We start from the raw sequence: 25,427 nt of genomic DNA on the forward strand, positions 1-25,427 counted from the left end.
ATGAGCCAAAAAGGCCTCGTGTCTTTATTATTTTTTTCTATTTGATGATCCCATTTTTTATTTATATAAGATCCCAGCTTTCCTCGGTGATCGTTTGATATCCACCAATTTCAGTGCTTCTGGTTGCTCTGTGGAAACTTCTCATCCTTGTTAAAACTGTTAGTAAGCAGTTGTAACCCTGAATTACAACTCTTTCATTTGTAAACCCAACCACCCTAACCATAAAACACAAACAAACAGACAAAAAAATAATGTAATCTTATGCTTAAGTAATGGTGGCTGTTTTGAGTATTAGCATATGCAGTATGGTTCTTTCTGGTCTTTGTTATTCTTTTCAGCAACAACAGATTCATCTTCTTTTTTTTTTTTTTAAGATTTAGTTATTGTATGTATGTGAGTACACTGTAGCTGTCTCCAGACACAGCAGAAGAGGGCATCAGATCTCATAATAGATGGTTGTGAGCCACCACACGGTTGCTGGGAATTGAACTCAGGACCTCTCGAAGAAGAGCCAGTGCTCTTAACCGCTGAGTGGTCTCTCCAGCCCAACGGATTCATCATTGCTGATGTTTTCCTATCTTTCTGAAGCAGTCAACTTCTTTTAGGTAATTCTACACACTATCAGCAAGTCATAGAAAAATGCAATAATCCCATATCTAATGACCATCCTCATTTCATCATCCTATTTCAAGTTTTTTAAAAAAATCATATGAAATAAGCTGTTTGCTTGCTGCATGCCTGTAACTCTAGCACATGGGAGCGGAGGCAAGGAGAGACTGAAAGCTGGTGGTCCGCCTGGGCTAGATGACAAGTTCTGGGACAGCCTACCTACATAGTAAGGACTTTTCTTAAAACAGAAAAAAACAAGAAAGAAAAGAAAAAGTGAGGCAACCATCACAAACAAAAAGCAACAGAAAAGAATGAACATGAAGTTGGGTATTAGTGGTGGCGCACCTGTAACTCCAGCACTCAGGAAGCAGGAGAATCTGGACGATCAGAGCAGCTGCATAGGGAGTCTGAGACCAACCTGGATGAGCTAAAACCCAGCCTCTCCTTTCAAAGAGCATGCCTGGGGATTAAAACTGGAGCCCAACGCAGGCTAGGCAAGTGCTCTTCCACTGCACAGTGAGAGGCCCTACCTTAAATGAAAAAGAAGTAAACAAAATAGAGTAAGACAGAGCACTGGGAACAGGAGCCTGGCTTTCCTGTCCAGCTTCAGCACTAGGTACTGTCATCTGACACTGGCAACATGCCCAACATAGCTAAACCTAAACTTTCCTCTGCATAAACTTCTCAAGTAACCTTAAAAAGGTGAACAAAGCCGGGTGTGGTGGCGCACGCCTTTAATCCCAGCACTTGGGAGGCAGAGGCAGAGACAGGCGGATTTCTGAGTTCAAGGCCAGCCTGGTCTACAGAGTGAGTTCCAGGACAGCCAGGACTGCATAGAGAAACCCTGTCTCGAAAAACCAAAAAAGATGAACCAAATAGTCAAGCTTTGTTTGATCTCTGGATAAATATACCATAGTCATTAAGACAGATGTCATCTTGATTTGTATATTTCTCCTATTGTTCAATTAACTTGATCTACAGTGTATGTCGCATAAAATTTTCTGATGATAGCTTCTTATTGGCACAAAAGCCTTTTCTAGGCATTCTTACTTTTTATTTAAAAATTGCATTTTTAGGCAGGCAGTGGTGGTGCACACCTTTAATCCCAGCACTTGGAAGGCAGAGGCAGGTGGATTTCTGAGTTTAAGGCCAGCCAGAGTGAGTTTTAGGACAGCCAGGGCTACACAAAGAAAACCCTGTCTCGAGAAAACAAAAACAAACAAACAAACAAAAATTACATTTGTATTATTACATTCTACCTATGTGAATGCTTTGACTGCATATATTCTGTGCACCATGTGCATATCTGGTGCCCTCAGAGCCAGAGGAAGCCATCAGATCCCTTGGGATTGGAGTTACAGATGACTAAGCTGCCTAGATGGTACTGGGAATCAAGCACTGGTCCTCTAGAACAGTCAGTCCTCAACTGCCAAACCTTACCTGAGCTTCCTGAGTGCCAAGATTATAGGCTTGTGCTGCTAACCCTACCTCTCCTGATTTAATAAACCGTCAAAACCTTGACATTAGACTTTGCTTCGCTTATTCATTTGCTTATCCACATTTCCAAGGAATGTCTCAGATTCACGATAGCAGGGAGTTTGGGCAGCAAACCCTGCTGGCTTGCTGGCCTTGCCTGGTTATGTTTCACTATGCACACAGCAATGCCCAGATGTGAAACAAGTCCCAAACTGAACCTTCTGACTTCTGACTTCTTCTTTTTTTTTTTCCATTTTTTATTAGGTATTTAGCTCATTTACATTTCCAATGCTATACCAAAAGTCCCCCATACCCACCCACCCCCACTTCCCTACCCACTCCCCCTTTTTGGCCCTGGCGTTCCCCTGTACTGGGGCATATAAAGTTTGCAAGTCCAATGGGCCTCTCTTTCCAGTGATGGCCGACTAGGCCATCTTTTGACACATATGCAGCTAGAGTCAAGAGCTCCGGGGTACTGGTTAGTTCATAATGTTGTTCCACCTATAGGGTTGCAGATCCCTTTAGCTCCTTGAGTACTTTCTCTAGCTCCTCCATTGGGAGCCCTGTGATCCATCCATTAGCTGACTGTGAGCATCCACTTCTGTGTTTGCTAGGCCCCGGCATAGTCTCACAAGAGACAGCTACATCTGGGTCCTTTCAATAAAATCTTGCTAGCGTATGCAATGGTGTCAGCGTTTGGATGCCGATTATGGGGTGGATCCCTGGATATGGCATTCTCTACATGGTCCATCCTTTCATCTCAGCTCCAAACTTTGTCTCTGTAACTCACTTCTGACTTCTAAGAATGACATAAAAGACTGGTTCTACAGTTTAAATGTGAATGAGATACTAAGCACAAATACCCTAAATACTTCAAAGCTCGGTTCCTTGTGAATACTTTGATGTTCTTGTGATCAACTTGGAAATATAACTTAACTTAAACCAAGGTACATAGTACAATGATCTTTCAAAAATTCACTTTAGTAGATAAGACTTGACTTAAAAAGGTATGTTTATCATATATGGCAATCAATTCATTTAAAATCCTGATGAGTAAGAACTGACATTGTGAAAGTGAGTTACACAACACGTCTAGCCTGAAGCTGCTTCTCTTCTTCCTCTCTCGCTGAACACTGCTATGTTGTTCAGCCTTAAGACACTGGCCTAAGGGATACATCCTGCCTAAGTCCTAAGTCGCTGGGCTTACAGGTGTATATTACTGAACCTAGCCACCAAATGTTTCCAACATACAGCCAGACTTGAGAATCATCTAGCTACCTAGACAAGTACCTTGAATAAAATAAAACAAATACCTTTGTTTTAGTTTATTGTAATTATAATGAAATAAAAAAACTTCAATTTTCAACTCAAAGTACATATGCTTTGAAATAAAAATAAAAACACTATATATGTATGGGTGGATACACACACACACACACACACACACACACACACACACGAATGTTCTCCAATATGATAAGTCACATAAATGTATATTCTAACCATCAAGGTTTAGCAGGCTCTTTGATATAAGAGAGGACAAGAAAGACAGCTTTGATTGGTAAAGCAATTGGTGCCTAAGGACCTGAATTTGAGCTCCAGAGCCCATATAAAAATTGCAGGCAGATATTTATAAAAATATAAAAATAGTTGCAGATATTTATATATATCTTCCCAGTGTTGGGAAGACAGAAACAGGAGGATATCTATCTGGGGTTCACTGCCAAGCCAGGACAACCTAATTCATTAGCTCCAGGTCAATGAGAAACTCTGTCCTAAAAGGAGATGTCCGGCAGTCCTGAGGGTGATGCCCAGGGTTGTCCTTTAACCTATGTAGATATGCGCCTGCACCTGCGCCTGCACCTGCGCGTGCGCATGTGTGCCTGTCTACTGTTTGGGCTTTCCTATATCTTCCTCTTACGGAAATTTGGTGTTAGAGCAAAAGGCTTCTTCTTACTTCCCATTTTCACTATTAAGAAATTAAATATAAGAAATTCTCCAAACAGGCAGAAACACACCACCTACAGAAACATCAGTGTGTATTCCTTTTATTATTAAGTCCCTGGGAAATAAGTACTCCAAATTCAATCATCACAGCCTATGAACCCTCACCCAGTCTGGGAATGCGTACACCCAGACTCCTCACTGAGAGCAGCGGCAGCCCTGTGCACACAAACACCTTCACACACAGCACGTTTGGCTGCTGCTTTTCTTCCTTTTTCTCTAAAGAAAAATATGTGATGTGCTGAAAGCTATAATCTTATTCATAATTTTTTTATTTTACCTTATTACTATTTGTGCTTATGTGTGTGCGCGTGCTCACGTGGCTGCCAAGACACGCCAAAGGGGGTTCTGGGTGATTGGTTGTGAGCTCCTTGACCTAGGTGCTGAGGATGGCGCAATGGTCCTCTCTGTACGAGCAGCAAGTTCTTTTACCTGCTGAGCCATACCTCCAGGGCCTCCAAGGGTTCATACTTGGTCTATACAATTAAGGGTTTTCTGAACAGCTACTAAAGCACTTGACAATTCTCAAAAGGCTAAGCATAAAATGACCACATGAACTGAAAGCAGAGACTTGTAAAGAGTCTATCCACTGACAGACAAGTGAATGGCACACAGCATAGATGGTGTTGCTTTCGGGTTTTTGTTTACACAATTGAATCCTGTGAAGCAGTAGGGTTCTGAAAGTGCTACAGAGGGATGGTCCTGGGAAACTGCGCTAAGTGAAACAAGCCTGCCCCAAAGAAGCATACATTGTGAAAGTAACCAACGCTACGGAGTTAAACACATCAAATGGTCAAGAGCCAGACATCATGGCGCAGCCTTCTAAGCAAAGCAGACAGACGCACACACATCTCTGTGAGTTCAAGGAGTAGCCTGGCCTACATGCTGAATTCCAGGCCAGTCAAGGCACTATAGTGAGACTCTGTCTCCAAAGAAAAGGAATGATGGTCAACACTGGGAGTATAGGCCAATGGTGGAACACTTGCCTAGCGCACCCACGAGCAAGAAAAACAAAAACAGCACTAGCAACAAAAACCAACCCCTTGGGAAAAAACCACTAGTGCAAATGATCCGATTTATGATAGTTTTCCAGTATGACGGAAAACAAATTCATTGAACTGTGTATAATAAATGGGTGATTTGCTGGATAGTGAACTGCATCTCTAGAAAGTTATTTCTTAAACTAGAGTTTGAAGCCTTTTTTGGGTGCTCAGGGATCTCACTCCGGTCCACTCTCCGCACAGTTCCACCTCTGGCACTCTGCTTTCCACATTTCCCTTACTGTTAAGTCTAACTATTTTATCTTTCACTCTTTTGGCAATGAATCTTGTACCCTTTTTGAAATGTCTGATATCTAAAAATTACTATAACAAATTTATTATTTGATTATGCATTGCTTAAACTATCAAATCAGTACTCATACTTAATATCTGTTTGAATTTTTATTTGCCAAAGTACATTTGTAGTGTCTCAGGTTGTCAAAACAGAAGCTAATAATACACTGTATGTAAAGGCACATGAATTTCAGCCCTAGACTAGCACAAACACATTAAGTGAAGTTTTCGATAAACAATAAACGGTAAGAGGAGCACTGCAGGAAGCTACCTAAGAGCTCTGGCCATCTCAAGCAATACAGTCACACGTAATTCACTAGACTTACTTAATATGTGCAACCATGAGATTTACACAGAAATTTGTGATTGTCCTTTTAAAAAAAGTCTTCTTCCCTCCCCCTCAGCCCCTCTTCTCCTTCCTCACACTGTAGCTGAGACTGGCCTTAAATAAATTATACCCCAGGCTACCCTCAGACTCTAAAACCCCTTAGTGTTGCCCTCAGTGTTGGGAAATAAAAAAAAAAAAAATGCTGTCCAAATAAATACTTTTAAAATGAGTAACATACTGACATTTAATGTGTATGTTAATATTTTCTATGCCTAGATAGAAATAGTCAAAATATATAATTCTAATTCTCTGCAGTTAGTAAAATTGTAAAAATTACACATAATTTAAGTACAATTCGTGTAAAAGATATTTTGGAGGCCAACTAAATCATTTAAACACCTTATTTAATGATTATGATAACATTAAAATAAATTATACTTAACAAAACTTGTTAGCGTATCATAATAAAGTAGAAGACGTTAACGGAAGGTGTAAGAAGTTTGAATGAACTGTTTCTATTTGAAGAAATTAGCATACAACATTAAACACTGTATAAAAACTGAAGAGACCTGGGCTGAAATAACTGTGCCCAGATGCTTGGATGCTACCCCAGTTGGTAAGTACGTGAAGAAGATAACCACAAGATGCACAAAGGCCTTCCGAGGAATCTCTGTGTGCTTTTTCTCTTAGGCTGGGATAAATCAAACTCGTTCCTCAATAGCAGTTTAGACGGTCATCTCTTGGGTGAATCAAGTCCTGATTCTTTATCCCTGCCCGACCTGGCTCACCAGTAAAGCTGCAGTTATCTATCTCGAAGCTGACGTCAGCAGCAGCCTTCCGGTCATCCTTCTCCCTCACATCCGTAGGCATCCTCAACAATGCTTTTCAGTTTTACCTTTCAACACATTCAGAGTTTAAATTCTACCAAGCCACTCCCTCTGTTAGATTACTATAAGAACTCTTTAAACAATGTTCCATGAAGACAGTCAATTCTCAGCTTAGCCAGCGGAAAGATCCTTTAAAAATACAAATTAGATCTATGCAAAAGCCTGAGTTGCACTAAGTCCCACCTGGAGTCTGAAAGGTCTCATGTGACAGACTCTCCCTCCTTACTTCTGAAATACCCAACACCTGTTCCCACTCACCCGCTCCTCACTCTTCCCTCCAATCACAATGGCTTCCATTTACTTCCAGGTCCTAACAGGCATGCTTTCTGCCTGGAAGGTTCTCCCTCAATTACATTGTCACTGCCCAATCACCACTTTGATTGTGTCCTTCCTAAGACCAGAACAGCTACAAAAATTACCCTGCTCCATTTTCTTCAGAGTTTTTTCCCCTTTTTCTTTTTCTTTTTTGTAACATTTACTGTCTAACAAGCTACGTATTTTACTAATTATCCTCTATAGCTTATCTCCACCTGAACACCTTTGGGATGCTTATTTGCTGTTATTTTCCAGGTATCTAGAACAGTCCAGACTACACGCAAATTCAGTATGTAAATGAAGTGGGCTGCACCAGCTCAGAGGTAGAGTACCTGCCTACCATTCTCTAAGGCTCTATCATCAGAATGTCAATAAAAACAATATATTGGCTCTCACCTTGTACAGCCTTTAGCTGTTGTGTTTACCTGCACTGTATCAGGTATCAAGCCTGCTAAATTTTTGCTTCTTCTATTAAACTGTAAATTTTAGAGACACAGATTTTGTTTGGCTTCCTGCTGTAGGTAATTGTACTTCTTACAGTGTCTGATACTTTGGAAGCACTGTATAATATTTGATAAATTAATCCATCTAAACCAAAGATGTGAGCACCCGCCTTTATGATATAAAGTGTCTTAAAGTGTGACTCTGGCTTCTGCTCCTGTGTCTCGCCTGACTCTCACACTGGCTAAAAGACCTTAGTCCCATTATTTAGATTCTCTACAATTATTTCTTCATCAATGGAAATGGGAGCAATGATACCATGCCTAATGTGATTACCATGAATATAAGATGACAAATTAGCTCACCGGTTTCTATGTAACAATAAATGGCCTCTATTACCTATCATTACAAAATGAAACAAAGGTTCTGCTGTAAATTTTATCTTGATAACGACATAAAACATAATATTTAGAACCTTCTTGAAATACTACAATAACGTATTAAAAACTATGGAGTCAAATAAGACAAACTTGATGCCAGTTCTGGAAACAAAAGTAGCTTAATTCTCAAGAGGCGCTAGATTATTTATATTTCCCTAGAATACTTTCAAATTATTATTTTTATTTTAGATTCTATAGCCTTCTTCAGAACTTGCAATTAATTTTTAATAATTTTAAAGTGTTATCTCTTACATAAACAAAATACCTACTACTGGAGTTTAATTATTAACAACAAGAATACTTAAGTAACTTACACTTACCAGTGTATAACTTACACTCATTCTTTTCTATTCTCTGAAGAAGCTCCTATTAGAAAAATCAGATGCACACTTGTGACTCCTACTAATTGACCATCAGCTTTCTGCGTATGTTAGTCATGGATCCAAGAATATCCATAATTCTTGGGTAATGAAGGTTTAAGAAAAACAGAGTTCTGCTTAAATTAGATAATCATTTTCATTGTAAAGTCATAAATCTTATGCTTTTTATATAATAATATAATAATAAAACATTCTCTACCTTATAAAACCCTTGTAAAACATGTTTCCTTTACGTTTGTATTACAATAAATAAACAAACACACTCTACTTAAGCACCTGGGTAGGAGACAAGAAAACAAGGCAAGCAGTTTAAATGACTGTCCCAAGGCCACAGATGGGGTGGCCGCCAGCTCCAGGATTAAAGCTGAGTGGCTATTTATTCCTTCTTATGCTTTCAGTACTTAACGTTCATTTTTATATCACAGAGCCTTTGTAATTAATGTAAGAAAACAATTTAATATAATAAAACAGTCACCACTACATTGTGACAGCATATACACATAAATTTCTTATATTAAAGATAAGTCAGAATTAATTCTGAGGGTCTGAAAACAATCTGATTTACATGTCATTTCAGGATTCGGCTTGGAGTACCAAGCAAGTGGCAGCTTACTACAATTTATCATGCTAGTGTTTTTAAGCTTGTTTCTTTAATCAAAATCTATAGTAAGTACCTGAGATAAATTTAAAATACAAGACAGAAATATTAACGAATTTTTAAAAAAATCCTCCAAACTTAAAATTGTAGTTTCTACTCTAAATGTAAGTTCAAGTTCAAGAAATACTTCTAAGAGGCTCACCAATGAAAACAGACACACAATAAAGCAAGCGGCAACGCGCTCGCTCGTTAGCAGGAGAAAGACATTCAGCACGGAGCTCTGCTTACGGTGGACCGGCTTTAATCAGGAAGTAGCCATTATCCTTTCGATTCAGAGCAGAGGCAGCACTGCACAGCCAGCCACGGTGTTTTCTGTTGAAAGGCTTGAAAGAATACTTACTATTGTATCCTAGCTCTGCTGACCCCAGAGGTCACAATATGTCTTTTATCAAGCGCTATAATGAAAACACAAGCCAAGCAAGCATTTGCAATGCTCTGTTTGTAGAAACACCTAAAATCTACCTAACACAACCTCTCCCTCACAAAACATGGCTGTCTTATTCAGAGATTAGCAATTATTGTAATGAGATACTGTCGGAGAGGGTCAAATAGTACTTCCTGCAGTTTACACATCTTGATTTCCTGGTAAACAAACTGAGAGGCAGGTGGAGCACTTGGTGCGCCGGTAACCGAGAGAGCTCACGTGACCACACCGCGCCAGGTAAGGGGCCGGCTCAGGTAATTGTTCTTTCTTAATTTTGTTAAGATTAAAACCTGCAATAAAGAGAAGGATCCTCTTCCTTCCTTTTGAAAGAAGGGTTTATTTCTGACGCGCATGATCTCGAGCTTACAATAAAGAATGCTAACAAGTCTTAAGCAGGTTTCAAAATTGGTTTTGGCAAACAAATTGTAAAAATAAGGCACCACTAATAAGGTTCTTTATAAATGAACAATAGTAAAATAAATAACTGTTCATGAATCTGCTAAAGAATGACCTTTAAATTTCAAATGCTTTTAGAAAGTAGTTACAAGAAGTCTGAGTTAGAATAAAAGGTTAAAATTTTTTTTTTGCAAAGTACGATGCAATTTGATTAGACTACTATAAATATACAGCATTTGTTGAAAAATATCGTGTGTATCAAAAGTTTGCATGAGAGAGTGATTGCCTACATTTTAAACTTTTTTAAAAATAAAATTTATTCACCTGAGCATAAAAAATATTGTTAATTTGAAAACTGCATGTTCTTAGATTTTTCCTCCCAATTTTCCTTTTCCCCGTTTCTCTGAAATTCGTAAAAATTTATCGCCTAAATTATCACAACAAAATCCGAAATACTTAACTTCATCAAAATGAAGAAGTTACTATTTTCAAAGTGTCTAGGCGATTTTTTTTAAATCTGTAAAGTTTATACTTAAAAATCTGATATTTACTACATATGTTTTTGCACTCATGAATATAATATTCAATATTTTTACTACAAAGAGTGATTAAAGACCATTTTACAACGATATAAGCATAGTAAGCATTAAAGTCATGTTGATTAAGCTTACATTAACTCATTTTACAAAATAAAAATTTTATGTACAAAATAGAAAAACCAGAATGAAAACAAAAGCAATAAGAAAAAAGCCAAAACCACCTGGACAGAGAACTCTGGGCCGAATGGACAGACAGACTCTCAGAGGTCTGTGTTATTTCTATGAGGTACTGAATCCCATTAGCACAGCAGTTGCTAACATCACTAATGCTTTTAACTACAATGAAACTGAATTTCTGGAACAGGACGACTAGGGAGCTAAGAGCTCCAGCTCAAGTTTGTGGTCAGATTCAGTAACATTGATATCCTATTTTCACACAGCATGCAAACATGGTCCTTATGTCGTCAGAGAAAATGGTGAATGGAATTCCTGCCACACAGACGTATGTCAAGACAAAACTATTATTTCAACTATTTCAAAAGTGTATGCACGACTGTGTTAGGTCCCACAACAGTTCACATTTAAACAAATAAAACGTTGAAGAGAAACAGAAAATAAGTGTGATAGTGGGTTCATTTGAAGTAGCTTTCAGCAAGTCAGTCAGAAAGGTGTGCTGATATCACAGAGGGCTGGAGTTGACCTCCAGCACCAACGCGGTGGATGGAGAGAAAGAAATCCTGCCAGATGTTCTCCAAACACACACACACACACACACACACACACACACACACACACACACACACACACACAGATGTAATTTTGAAGAGGGACAAGGTGATATGTGCATGGCTCTGTGACTTAGAAAGACTAGCCGGGCGTTGTGGCGCACGCCTTTAATCCCAGCACTTGGGAGGCCAGCCTGGTCTACAAAGTGAGTTCCAGGACTACACACAGAAACCCTGTCTCGAAAAAACAAAACAAACAAACAAACAAACAAAAACAGAAAGACAGACTACAAAAGGCTCTTGTCCCTCCTCTGAGGTTTATTTCAAGCCACCCATGGCTCACCCAGACACTTGTACAGAGCGCATTTAACACAGCTAACTGTAACTAGGGGAGGCTGTAAAGACTAAGGGCCTAAGAAAGATCCCTGACAAGTCTAACAAACTAGAGGGCTATTTAGCATAGGTGTGAAGGAGCCAGTGGGATGCAGAATGAGAAGTGTTCACACCAAAGGCCTGTCTGATCCCTGAAACTTATAGAACAGGTTCCTCAAGTAGGTTCTCTCACCGTCACCCTCACACAGTAGCAGATCAATGCTTGCACTCACACTCACACATCCACACCACACACATATCATACATACACATCACACACACATACCACATACATATCACACACACACTTATCACACATATCACATACACTACACACATACCATACATACCACACACACACACACACATCACACACACATACCACACACACACATATCATACACATCACACATGCATATCACACACATCACACATACCACACACACACATATCATACAGATACCACTCACACATATCACACACACACATCACACACATACCACACATATCACACACACAACACACACATATCACACACACACACATCACATACAACACACACATACCACACATATCTCACACATACATATGACACACACACTTGTACACTACACAAACTGACATCACACACATATTACACACACATACTACATACACATCACATACACATCATGTATCACACACACATACCCCCACCACCACACATCACACACATATCACATGCACACACACATCACACACATCAAATCACACACGAACAAATAAATAAGATAAAAACTCTTCTGTAACAAACATTACTTATATTCTATCTTATACCAAAAAAATTTAAAGTGACTTACAGGTAGAAGGAAAATTGTCTATTAAATGTAAATTCATATGAACAAAAGAAAATAATGTCCAGCTATGGAGCCGCACAGCTGCAAGGCTAACTAACACTCAGGAAGCTGCAGGAGGAGAGTGAGTTGGAGGCCCTGCCTGGCTCATATGGACACTGTCTCAAAGCAAGAACAGCACAGTTCAAGGTCTAGCTGGACACAGAAATGCCATGGATAGGCTCCTAGCAAGGGATCCCAGGCTCATGGCTCTGGACTGCGGGAAGTAGTCAACAAAAGTCTTAACTCATCATCAGTTGCCTCTTCACAAACAAACCCAAAGCTTTACCACAATCAACACAAACTTATGTTTCAATTAAAGTTTTCTCAGCACATGCACAGAAATTAGAACAATGACGTTGCTGTGCCCATCCTCCTTTGCCATTTCCTCAGTATAAGTACAGTCACAGCACAATAAAAGGTGACTTATCGTTATTAGGGTCATGTAGCCAAGAACTGTACTGTATATAATCTGAATCCACATATACATATAAATATATGGATTCAGATTATATATATCTTTGTTAATTTCAATTTCATATTCGAAATTCAGTTTTTAGAAACTCAACTTAGCCTGCAGGCTGAGTTGATTAAGCATTCAGGGAAAGGTGTGGTTTCAGAAAGGCAGGGGGAGTTTAGGATATAACTGAGGTAACTTTACCAGAGACTCTAGCTCCTCTCTCACTGACCTTTCATGGGCTTGCCCCTTCATCTGCCTGTGAGCAAGTCTATGATGTCATGGGCTTGCTCCTTCATCTGCCTGTGAGCAAGTCTATGATGTCATGGCTTGCCCCTTCATCTGCCTGTGAGCGAGTCTATGATGTCATGGGCTTGCTCCTTCATCTGCCTGTGAGCAAGTCTATGATGTCATGGGCTTGCCCCTTCATCTGCCTGTGAGCGAGTCTATGATGTCATGGGCTTGCTCCTTCATCTGCCTGTGAGCAAGTCTATGATGTCATGGGCTTGCCCCTTCATCTGCCTGTGAGCAAGTCTATGATGTCATGGGCTTGCTCCTTCATCTGCCTGTGAGCGAGTCTATGATGTCATGGGCTTGCCCCTTCATCTGCCAGTGAGCGAGTCTATGATGTCATGGGCTTGCCCCTTCATTTGCCTGTGAGCGAGTCTATGATGTCATCTGCCTGTGAAGGAGTCTAGGGTGACTTTATTTTTACATGTATCCCCACCTCCACACTGAGCTCTGCACTTGCCCAGGTGGAGCTTACTCCCCTGTGACTTTTCCCTCTTACTCCAGGGGAAAGACAGCGAAACAAAGAATAAGAAAACTTCCTATGCCTCACTATATCATTTAAAAAAGAAAACCCTCAAACATTACTCTATCACAAGTCAATTGATATGACATAGACTGCATACAATTGAAATTCAACAGTGCTCCACTGATTTTCAGGTGCAATAAATAGGTAATAGCAAATCCAACAGTCACAATGGGGTGGGTCTTTTTCTCCCTTGTAAAGATGTTAACATTACGTCCTATGACTTCTCACTCACTATCAGTTCTAGCTTCCTCAAACCCAGGGTGACTCTCTCCTGGAGTCTTGATAATTGGGCCCACAATCTTTCCCTCACTAACTCTGAAAGAGCTTAGAAAATTTTCATTTACATTGCTCATAATGAATGAAGCTCAATATGCAGCAAATTCTTTCAGCACAAATTAACTTACTATGAATACAGAGCAGATCCTGTTTACTTAATATAGCCAAGATATTGTTAGGATTGAAGTTCGTGGACAAAAGGTCAGGTATTATCACATATGTTCTTGCATGCTATAAAACTAATCTGTATTTACACAAACCCAGGTTCTCATATGGGGCCCATTCTTAAGAACACTAGCCCAAGCCAACAGACTTCATAAAGTGCTGTCAAGCCACCAAATGACTGCACTGACAACAGCGTCCCCTCCTGTTCCCTGGCTGAAGTCACTCAGCCTGTCTGAACCAGGTTTCAGTGCTCATCTCAAACCAAAACCTCTGGAATAGTTTATCTCAGCGGTAGTTATTTCTATTACAATTTTTGCTATTGTAAAAAGCAGCATCTTTCAAATCTTACTTACCATATTTTGTAATAAAAAAGACCCCAATATTTTAAAATGTTAGAAAACATATGCTTACATAGCTAATAAAATTATTAGTGCAATCAATTGAGCTTATATGCTATTCACTAAAATTTATGTGATAATTAACATGTTTACATTATTTAACATCTTATAATTGTAAACAGAGGACAAAAATAGAAAATATCCATAACACAAATGTAAAGGCCTCTGAGAAACATATTCAGCAACAATAGAATCCAATTTTCCTTCTTTTCCTTAAAAATATGGTAAAGAAAAGCAAAGGCAGACATATGTTCCAGTAACTGCAGCATCAGAGAGACACAGGACTGCGAGTACAAGATCCATTTTGCTGCAGCAAAACAGACATTGCATAACAATGAGATCTGCTAATGAAAGCAACCATCAACCTGAGATACACATGTATTAAGGCAGCCTCGGAGCCACTGCCTTCTGCATCGTTTGTCCCTCCTCTGGCCTTTCGTGAGCCCCTGACCTGTTTGGTGTTTTTGTCCTTTAGACTGAAGAACTCAGTGCTGGGACAGGAACACCCAGGCTCAGGTCATACAGCACTGATCCTGACCCCCACATTTATTTTGAATGCAAACTCTAGCTGCATTGCTGCGTCAGCACTGTTACTGCTCCTTCAGGAAGAGCAACGGCAGCAGGCCGAGCAGGCAGAGCATGCAGGGCAGGGCTTTTCTGGAGACGCGCAGAGCTGGGCTGGAAAGCTTACCCACCGTTGCTGTGAGTTCCATATGCGCACTGTCGGTCAGTGTGAGCGAGGAGGATGAATTAAGACAGCATTAAGTGCATATTAAATCACTTTTAACTAATCCTCTAGAACTTTCTACCACTGACAACTACTAAATGCAATAATATAGAGCTGTATATTAACGATCAACATGAAAATTATTCTGTTTTTAAATAAAAATCAAATTTCTCTCAAAATGTTTCACTTTGGGGGTCTACATATGTTCATTACTAATTCCCATTTGTCAAAAATAAGTAATTCTGAAGACTTTTTCTAAAGATTGATAGTTTTGTTATGAGCGTATTTAGTATTATTAATCGTGAAGTATGAATGCCCCAATCAATTTATACCCTTTTAAAGTACAGGCTTTTTAAGCACAGAGCTAGGCATCCCTGTGGCTGTCACAGCAGCTGTCCGCGAGTCTCCACTCACCTCTGATGCAGAGGAGACTGGCTCAAGGTCTCTCTTGTATGATTTCCACTTACTCTCAATACCTTTGGGGCTGACGGGGAAGTGGTGCCTGAAGCCAAAGTTAAATGGAACTCTGTTTACGTTCGCATTTTAATATCACATTAATGTCAGAAGGGCGTTGCCCATGCCTTTAATCCCAGAACTCAGGAGGGAGAAGCAGGCGAATCTCTGAGTGTGAGGCCAGCCTGGTCTACAGAGCGAGTTCCAGGATAGTCAGGGCTACACAGAAAGACTCTGTCTCAAACAAAACAACAACAAGAAAAACACGTTAATGTCTAAATTATGAGGCTATTAAAAAAGTAACTAAGAGTAATTATAAATTCTAGTTCTACTATAAAAATTAAAGAAAAAAATTAGACAGCTTTCTGCCTAACTGTCTCATAGCTGAGGTCATTAAAATCTGGGGGCGACAGGGTTACTCAGCAACACAGCACTTGGCTAACACACTTGAATGCAAGGGCTCAATCCAGTGTTCAAACAAAATAATACTGATCATATGATAATCCTAAAGAGTGATTTTAAACCAATGACCACATAACCTCAGAGCAATAACTAACCCAGTCAGTATTTACTAAAAATCATAAATTTCCATTGATATAACAAAAGATTAAACTGTACCGAATTAAACAAAAGTGTTTAAATAAAACAAGAGAAGGACACCAATAAGGAAACTTCACTTCTATTCGAAGCAAAGGAAGCAACCTTAAGTGGGATGGCTCAGGGATTCATCCACAGAGGCCACAGCCAACGCCCATCCCAGAAGGAGCCCACACTCACACAGCAGAGGCAGGCTGACCTCTGAGTTCAAGACCACGGCTACAAAGTGAAACTCTGTTTCAAAAAACCAACCAACCAACCAACCAACAAACAAACAAACAAGGAGCCACAACAACAAAACCCACTACTGTGAGAAAGTACATCAATTCTAGTCATTGTTGATACTCCAACAGCCCCTCCTAAGTCCATACTCAAATAGAATACCCAGTGATAAATCATTTGGACCCCAATCTACTCTCTCTCTCCTAGTTAATTATTTAAAGTCTCATGGATTTCTCTTTTGAAGTTTGTAGTCGTGCAAGGGATAAGAGAAGGGCTAACAACCATTGTTTAATAGATTGGAAAATAGTAGCTAAAAGTAGCACTTTAAATGGTTTCAGCAAAACTTTTTTTAAAGAATTTTTTAATTTATTTTATATATATGAAGACTGCCACTGTCTTCAGACACTCCACAAGAGGGCGTCAGATCTCACTGAAGATGGCTGTGAGCCACCATGTGGTTGCTGGGAACTGAATTCAGGATCTCTGAAAGAACAGTCAGTGCTCTTAACTGCTGAGCCATCTCTCCAGGTCAGCAAAAATACTTTTCTAAAAATAAAATGTCAGGTAGACCAGTACAGTTAAAAAAAAAAAATCAAGGTACCTCCAGTGTAGTAGTATGGTTTTTGAGGCTAAAGGATCTAAAACCAAGGACCTGCCAATGGCCAATGGGTAAAAGTGCTGCAGCCACACCTGACAATCTGTGAAATCTCAAAGAGCAAAGAGAAGGCCAACTGAGTCTGGTTTCTTCACATGGGCAGAGTGCACACCCACACACATGCAAACATACAGACAAGCTGGAAGAGCAATGAGTTTCTTTTCTTTCTTTAATTTATTTATTAGTGTTCTGCCTGCATGTACACCTACCTGCCAGAAGAGGGAATCAGATCCCAGTATAGGTGGTTGTGAGTCAGTATGTAGTTGCTGGAAATGGAACTCAGGACCTTTAAAAGAGCAGCCAGTATTCTTAATCTCTGAGCCATCTTGCCATCACAGAAATTAATTTCTCAGAGGATGGTGTGCTATTTTCTCTACTGAGCTAATTTAAGCAAAAATAGGATACTGTAATTGGAGTCTTGAAAAACCATAAACAAAGAGATGAATATTAAATCTATACAACTAAAATGCATTCTAATATTTGACTGGTCAGAGTAGAATATTAAATATATGTATAATATAAAATAAAATATACATATTATATGTAACATATAATATACAACATTATACAAGTAAAATCTCTCATCCACTACTAAGTAATTAATGAGGCTCTGCATATCTTCCCATTTCAGAGGAGACTGGGTAAATTCAGTCATAGGGCCATAGAAAACTAGATGTTAAAATTTGTTAGACTGTGTTACAGGTTGTAGATAGGAGCTAGAAAACCAAGAACTAAGCAAGCGTGTAACATGCAGAGCCAGAAATCCTTTGACACAAGTAGCTGGTAAAATATATATAAAACGATATTTGACAACACAAAACTAAAACTGCATGAAATCTATAACATGATAATTCCACTTACAGATACTTCAGCAAGGAAAGTTCTGAAATATGGATATAAGGAATCATATGTAAAAAATGAAATTGCAAGCTGGAGGCAGAGTGGAAAAGCTGGAAATCTTGTGAACGAATAAATCAAAAGTATTAGGACATGTTTTTATTATGAAATAGCACTCAGCAGTTAAAAAGAATTGAGCTTGATATTCCTCCTATGCCAACCCAGCTTTAGAGCTGTCAGGGTCGGAATGACTTGCATTTCTGTTTATCTTGTAATTTAGGGCAGGGTTCATCTACAGCTGACAGTAAAACAATCCCAAAGAGGGAAACAGTGGACATGTGTTAGCTTTATCAGTGATGAGACTCTCTGCAGGAGGCAGAAAGCTATACAAATCACAGGTTATGAAAAAAGTCTCAACTTGAATGAGGAAGTGAAATACTTTCTGGTTCTCAGATGTGAAGAGAAAGTAGGAAGAGCTGACCAGTCCTGCCAGCAAGGCCTGGAACAACAGCTAAGCTACTCTAAGGGTGGGACAGGAAAACTTCTGACTTCAAGGACTTCCAGGACAACACAGGGATAGCAAGGCCAGACTGGGCAATTTAGTGAGATTACTAAATAAAAAGCTAAGATAAGGCCAGAGGATAGCTCAGTGATAGACTGCTTGCCTCTTTTGAGGCCCTGGGTTCAAGTCATAGAACAGCAAATTTTAAAGGCATTTTCTTTTTAAAATAACAGTGCTTGCAAGAAAATGTCAAGATGATACAACGATGACCCATATATCAGCCAGTGTTTCCCTAGTGACTTGCCTTGTATATGCTGACTGCATGACAAAACAAAAAAGGCAGTTACAGATATGTTTTCAGCTGTAACCAACACTACCAGAAAAGCCTCTCATGGTCCTCTTTAAAGTCACACTCAAGTCCTTTCCTCTGCCACCTCTAACCCCTAATAACCACCATTGTTTTCTGGCTTATATATAGTATTGCTCTTTTGATACAGGACAGAAATGGAGTCATAACCCTGCCCCCTTACTTGGTTTTTTGAGACAGGACTTCTTCATGCAGCCCTGGCTGTCCGGAAACTCCCTCTATGGACCAGGGTGTCCTTGTACTCAGAGATCCACCTGCCTCTGCCCTGAGTGCTGGGATTAAAACAGGCACCATCAACTCCAGGTTACAATAGCCTTTTATGGTTGGAGTATTTCCTTTAGTCAAATACATGTGACAAGGATCCAAATGGTTGTATGCATCAATACTTACTGGCTATTTATTGTTTAGTATTTCATGGTAGGAATATACCATATTATGCTTATTCATGTGTTACAAACCTTTTAGGGTGTTTCTGTTTGGGTGTACTATAAAGATACTATGGACATGTTCAGGTTCCTATATGTACATAAGCTTTTGTATTTTGTGAGATTAATGCCCAGAAATGTGACTGCTCTTTGTGTGTGTGTGTGTGTGTGTGTGAGAGAGAGAGAGAGAGAGAGAGACAGACAGACAGACAGACACACAGACACACAGAGAGACATAGATAGACAGACAGACAGATAGACAGAGTCAGAAGAACTACCCAATTTGTTTTTCAGAAAAGTTGTATCATTTTACTTTCCTACCAGTAATGCATTTAGAATCCAGTCTCTCAACATTCTGGTCAGGATGTGCTACTGTCACTAACACTTTACAACCATTTTCTTTATTTGCCTGTGTGCTGACCACGTGACCATGTGTGGTAGACGTGCATGTGTACACTGGAGTGGTGTGTAAAGAGGCCAGAAGAGGATGTCTGGTGCCCTGTACCCCCTGGCCTTCCAATACTGTATTCACGACTGGGGTTACAGGCTGGGCAGGACCACACATGGCATTAAACATGGGTTTGAAGGATTTAAGCTAAAGCCCTCACGCTTGCACAGCAAATGCTTGTGCCCTGAGCCATCTTCCCAAACCCTAATTTTTGTTCTCATTAATGAAGAATGAAATGTCACTTTGGGCTTTTCCTAGTGCCCAGGGAAACGAATCATTTCTTTGTAATCTCAGAATGTATCCACAAAGTAACACAGTATTTTATGTCTTTTCTCCGTTTTTTAATTAGACAGTTAATATTCTCAGTACTGACTTGTGTCCTTCTTTTATAGCCTAGATATTCAAATACGTCATCAAACACCTCCTCACTGCACCCCATTATCACCTTTTAAAACCAATTCCTATTATTTTTTTAGCTCGCTGGTCAGATTGCTGCTGTCGTTCATCATCTGCATGCTACAGCACCACGGCAGGGCACAGGGAGCCCACCATTGGCCACACTCCTAAAGAAAACACTCTCCTTTCAGCAGTAGCTAGCTAGCGACTGCCAATAACCCTCAGCTAGGAGCAGGGACTTGGGAACCCCTCCCCACTCCATGCTGGACCTTTTATCATTGTGATAGGATCTTCTGCAAAGTGAATGTCTTCACCTTTGATGAGACCCTATTTACTGAGTGGTTCCCTATAGAGCTAACATATTTTTGTGTGAATCATAAATGAGAATTCATACTCAAGTTTGGGCTCCTTAATTTTCCAGTTTTCCTTTCAAAACTTCAGTTATATATCTTTTAAACATTTTTCTGAGGCTTTTAAAAAATGGTCTATTTATTTTTATTTTATGTGCACTGGTGTTATGTGCATGTATGTCTATGAGAGGGAATCAGGTCCTAGAATTACAGTTTGCTGTGAACTGCCATGTGAGTGATAGGAATTGAACCCAGATTCTCTGGAAGAGCAGTCACCCCCTCAACTGCTGAGCCATCTTCCCAACTCTATCCATTTTAATCTATAGTCCTAACAGTTTTATGAGTAAAGAAATAGAATGGAATAGGTCTTTCCATCAGAATTTGTTCCACTACCGAACAAATCTCAACTCTGCAGTATCTGCTTATGGGATCAGACATTGGACACGATATGAAGTGGACTGTATGAAAGGGGGGAGAGCAGTGCTCCCCACTCTGATAAGATTTATCCGGGAGTGCCTGATTTCCCCAGAAAGATCTTGAATATTCCTGCAGATGATATCTACTCTGAACTTTTTTTTGGGGGGGTTGTTTTGTTTGTTTTTCAGGACATGGTGTCTTTCTCTGTGTGGCCCTGGATGACCTGGAACTCTCTCTGTAGATCAGGTTAGCCTTGAACTCAGAGATCTGCCTGTCTCTACTTCCTGAAGTGTGAACTGTCCAACATCTGAACGTTTAAAAATAAAAAAATCAGCCTGATGCAGTGGTAGACACTTTAATCCAAGCACTCAGGAGGCAGAGGCAGGCAGATTTCCATGAGTTCCAAGATGGCCAGAGCAACAAACACAGTGACACCCTGTCTCAAAAAAACAAGGCTCAGGACTCAGGAGGCAGAGGGAGGGGGATCTGTTTGTTCAAGGCCAGCCTAGTCTGCAAATCAAGTCTAGAACAGCCAAGTCTAGAACAGCCAAGGCTGTTACACAGAGAAGCCCTGTCTCGAAAACTGAACTTAAAAAAAAAAAAAAAAACCTGCATGTGCATCACCTACTTTAAAACAGTTAAATGATTCTAAACGTAGGGAGTGGTGAGTACTGGAAGCTGAGGCAGAAGTTCAGATAAAAGGAACAGTTTATGAAAGATTTCATGAGCGTCCACAATGCCAGCAGTCAGTACAGGAGTTTCGGCAGGAGAGTGACCTAGTTAGCTCTGTGCTATCAGTTAAAGCAACACTGAGAGATGGATGAACAGCGCTCAGCAAGAGGCATCAGGCTCTCAGCTTATTGCCACAGGCACAATGAGACATCATGCCATCCTCCAAGAATACTTAGGCTTTCAGCTTGAGAGTAGGAGCTCAGGTCTGGCCTCAGCACTGGAGAGATTGAGGCAGGAAGATCTCAAAGGCAGTCTGGACTAGAGAACAAGACCTTGGCGCGAGCGCGCGCACACACACACACACACACACACACACACACACACACAGGATTTAAATATCATAGAGAAGAATATACTTGGAAAATATTTAGAAAGAAAAGGAAGGAATCGTGAAAAAAAGATGAATGTTTAAATAGAAGAACAGGCTCCAAGAGCTGCCAAGAAAAAGCAAAGTCACTGTGCAAGACCAAGTTTTGGGAAATACAGTACTAACCTGTAGTTAGTCTCTAGTACCACCTAGGGTGCGTCTACCACAGCATGTACGATGCATTTATAAGATATCCTTTGAAGGGTCAAACATGTTGTAAATTCTCAAACACAGAGATGCCCAGGGACAGCTGCTACATGAAAGAAGCCTCTTCTACAATGCTGCTTTCCACTTCCCCTTCCTTCGCAGCTCTTCTCTTCCTTCCTAGCTCCCTCCCTCTAGTTCTCCTTGGTTTTGAGACAGAATCCTAGGCTCAAACTCAGAATATTCTGATCAGAGCTTTCCAAACTGCCTTTACCAGAATGTAATGTGTGCCTGGCCTAATTTAACTCTCCCAGCTTTACTTAACCATGGAAACTTCGCTTTATTTAATGCTCCATACAACCAATGTTCTAACAAAATTACTTTGGAAAACACTGGTTGGACAACAAGAATCAGGTAGGACGGCTCATGCCTGTAAATGAAGCATTAAAGAGGCAGGAGGACATCATGAATTTGAAGCCAGCCTATGCTACAAAAATGAGTTATGGGCCAGCTAAAGCAACAATGCAAAATGTTGTCTTAAAAACTTAACAACAAAAAGACCCAAATAATATAAAAGCTCTCTGACTCCCTTTTTACTTTGCTGGACACTCACAGAACTCCATCTGTGCTGGTTCGCTGGTCCTCCTTGGAACGCACCAAATATTCGCCTTTGGGACTGCAACTAAACCACTTTCTGGTTAGAAAAGCCTTAGGAGAGTGCTCTTTAACTCCCCTGAACTTCAGTCGAGAGACCTGGCTGGTAAGAAGGTGTGTCCCTGTGTTTTCAATTGTTAAAAGAGCTAAGTGGGGCAGGATTTTGGTATTGTCATTTCTACAGACCCATCTCAGGTTTTCTATATGTAAAAGATAAGAAGAAAGCTGCCATTGGAAAGGTCAAACAGCTCAGTGCCCAAGGCCAACCCTAAGAGACATCAAAAGTTGTGTTGCTGCTGACTGGTTTGGACTAGAATGTGGGTTCAGGGGCGGGACTTCTAGGCAGACGATGAAGGAAACGGAAGGCCTAAGGAGCTGAATCCGGTAGTGAGAACTTAAGTCAAGAACTTAAGTTAGTAGCTCGCTGAGAGACTGCCCCAGCAAAAGGCCAACTGCTTTAAAACAGATACAACTCTCCTGGTCTTAGTTAAACCTTACAAGGCTCCTCGAAAGCCCCCAACACACTCACAGCCATGAACTCACTTTATTTCTCTTCACAGTGCTGACTGTCCCCCAGCAAATTAAACCTTATCTTGCCTTTTACCCACAGAATAAGTCACGTGAGTCTTTGTGTAGTCCTCTCCTCTTTAACCTTACCACTATCTATAAATAGCTACTTACTAATCAGCTGTTGAATAATGCAGTTACTATCATTTAAACTGTCTGAGTATAATGATAGCAACAGGTGAAACTGCCACTGAATATTCACAAGGGGTGGTTACCTCACTCAGGATATTCTGCTCATATTCTTCATATCTATATTCTATGTAAAACGCATGACTGTTTTAAAAAGTTTTCAGGATTTTGCAAAGCTCAAATTTTTCTAATTTTCTCTTCTGCAAAACAATTATAAGACTTTTTATCTTCTCTTTATAAAATGCACAGACAGGATTTTAGTATATCTTATGGTAGAAATTCTCCCTTAACTGTAGACACTGGGTCAGGCTTGTCAGTCTGGACCTGAAGTTGTAGCATGCACCATCTAAGGCAAAAGGCCTTTTTCTCCACTGAAACCCATGACTCCCTGTTCTAACTCTAGAGACTGCTAAGTGCTATGGTAGATTTCAGATGTGTGGTGTTTCCATTACTTTCTAATGCTCATTAGTTATTGAACTGAACCGTTCTCTATATGGTAATATATACTCTCACAGGTACTTACAACTCCACTAAAAATCAAAATGAATTCTCACAGACATGTACAAGAATTTTTTCAAAATATCTCAGAATACAATCTACAAAATGTTTTAAGTATTTTAATATCAAGTGCAGTATTTCTAAACTGACATCAGTCAACACAATACAAAATAGACTCTATTCAATTAGCAATCAAGTTCTATCCTGATAAACACAGTGGAAGGGAGAAATGTTCTCAGAGGAAATATACACAGTGTAACATAGACCACTGCTGTTTAACCTTCTGACTTCACAGCCGACAGGCCAGTGGCTTACTTCTGGCCATTCTACACCAAGAGTATCTTCCCACCAATTGCTAGCCCAGCAAAAGCTCAAAATTCAAACTTTCAAGTGGAGTGACTGCTGAGTGCGCACAGTGCTCCATGGCGTTACAGAGCTGAAAGGCATGGGGTGAACTGTCCATTGTGGGTGTGCGACTTGTATGAGCCCTCCCTTGCTCAGGACATTTCCAAGGTGGTTACAAACCTGGTGCTCATCACTTCATAGGCCATGCAAAACAACTACAAACTTTTGTTCACTCTAGTGATCACGTTAGAATGAAAGCTGCGATTTTAACATTAAAAAATAATACCTGAAGCTGAATAATACATAAGACTCTCAGTTGCTTTTATTATAGAGATATTATGAAGTATGTGCCTTCTATTTAGTATTTTAAATTTTACTTAAAGTAGCATTTACAAAATCGAAAATAACTTATACGATACATACAACAAACCAAAATCTATCAATCTGTAAGTCATGATTGAATAAAAAATTAATAATAAGAACAGAGGGCATGACTGCTCCTAGGTATGGTGGTGAAGGTTTATTGTAGAACAAGGATGATCATAGCCAGAGGCAGAACCATCTAGGAGAGTTCAAAGTGGCCATGACCCTGAACCAGGCCATGTGAGGAGAAGAGAAAGGGGAGAACCAGAGACCAAGAGGCCAGGAGGGTAAAGGGTAGGTAAAAGGAAGCAGAGAGCTCAGGAAGGGGGCGGGGCATGCCAGCCATACCCTGTAAAACTCAGGAGATGCTGGGAGAATCTGGAGGCCTGGTCTGCTTTGATGTGTTTAACAGGCACCTCAGCCATTTGCCCTGATTTTAGACTTAACAATAACTGGCAAAACGGGTCCTGGATAGCCTGAGTCTTGGTCTCTTCATCTGTAAACTCGGTATGTTGGTCTAGGATTTTCTAGCATACTTTCAAATTATAATATTCTTTTATCCTAAAACAAAGACTTTAAAACTATATTAGGTGCTTGTAATATTGCAATTCAACTGACTAACTCGGGGTTTCTGACCACAAGAAATGCAAATTCCCTTAAAAGCCTACTTCCTTAAAGAACAGACAATAAAACATATTTATGCGTCTTCATAATGAAACACCTCAATTTGTACTCAAATGTAATGACTACTATTTATCTACTTTTGGAGAATAAAGGCAGAGGACAATTTATTAGAGCCTAGAAAAGTCTCTGAATACAGAAAGGTCACAGCCTGTGTGCTGAGTGGCTAGCAAAGCATCTATGTACTAGAAAGCTGCCATTTTTCTTCCTTGACAAAGACTCCATCTGCCACTGAGCC

The 25,427-nt window shown here is 40.0% G+C and overlaps 1 protein-coding gene and 1 long non-coding RNA gene across 49 annotated transcripts in view; one reads left to right on the top strand and one right to left on the bottom strand.

Moving 5' to 3' along the window:
- The window catches only part of Baz2b (bromodomain adjacent to zinc finger domain, 2B), a 310,551-nt gene that overhangs the window by 128,634 nt on the left and 156,490 nt on the right, over nt 1-25,427 (bottom strand). Inside the window, exon 1 of one of the 48 annotated variants that reach the window (XM_030251851.1) lies at nt 9,015-9,375. The exons of 43 other annotated variants lie outside the window; for them this stretch is intronic. The gene's annotated coding sequence lies outside the window, so the exon portion shown is untranslated. Of the gene's footprint in view, nt 1-954; nt 8,104-8,154; nt 8,346-9,014; nt 9,376-25,427 lie in introns of those variants that run through there. 4 more of the 48 variants (XM_030251845.1, XM_011239669.3, XM_030251833.1 and 1 more) reach the window with 4 other exon arrangements.
- On the top strand, nt 9,145-10,846 carry Gm13572 (predicted gene 13572). Its single transcript, NR_166198.1, has 2 exons — nt 9,145-9,533; nt 10,672-10,846. It is a non-coding gene; the product is annotated as a predicted gene 13572 (long non-coding RNA).

Source organism: Mus musculus, chromosome 2 (assembly GCF_000001635.26).
Source record: "Mus musculus strain C57BL/6J chromosome 2, GRCm38.p6 C57BL/6J".
Lineage (NCBI taxonomy): Eukaryota > Metazoa > Chordata > Mammalia > Rodentia > Muridae > Mus > Mus musculus.